The sequence below is a fragment of the Haliaeetus leucocephalus genome, unplaced genomic scaffold (genome assembly GCF_000737465.1).
Source record: "Haliaeetus leucocephalus isolate CR32 unplaced genomic scaffold, Haliaeetus_leucocephalus-4.0 Scaffold186, whole genome shotgun sequence".
Taxonomy (NCBI): domain Eukaryota; kingdom Metazoa; phylum Chordata; class Aves; order Accipitriformes; family Accipitridae; genus Haliaeetus; species Haliaeetus leucocephalus.
The window spans coordinates 648,752-649,183 of NW_010972622.1; the positions used below are offsets into that span (position 1 = coordinate 648,752).

The 432-nt window shown below is 69.4% G+C and overlaps 1 protein-coding gene across 1 annotated transcript in view; it reads right to left on the minus strand.

Moving 5' to 3' along the window:
- CD63 (CD63 molecule) overlaps positions 1-432 on the minus strand; it is a 3,159-nt gene that overhangs the window by 2,262 nt on the left and 465 nt on the right. The window lies entirely within an intron of this gene.

Genomic DNA, 432 nt, shown 5'->3' on the forward strand with positions numbered 1-432 from the left:
CCAGCCCTCCAGGGGTGACTCAGCCCAGCAGGATCAGGGTGGGGACTGGGACGAGTCACTCCTTGCGTGGGGGGACAGGATGACGGCTGGGAAGGCGCCTGCCCCCCCCACTACGGCCGTTGGGCGCCTCATGCCTCTTTCTTCACCCCAACTTCCCCAAACCTGTGCCCTGTCCTGCATGGGGACCCCGGCCAGGGGCAGCCCGGAACTGTGGGGCCTGGGGGGACCCAGCCACCCGTGGGGTCCCCACCCTGACCTTGGGGCTCGGCTTCCCTCGGCCAGGGTGTGCCAGCCTCGCCCTGTCCAGCCTTGTTACCCCTGGAACCTACTGATGGCGGTGTATGGCCGCAACACAGCCCAGTGCCAGGCTTCTCCCAGAGTGGGCAGCCTCACCCCCTGTGCCCCCTCCCTGCAGCCCCAGCTGTGGCCCCC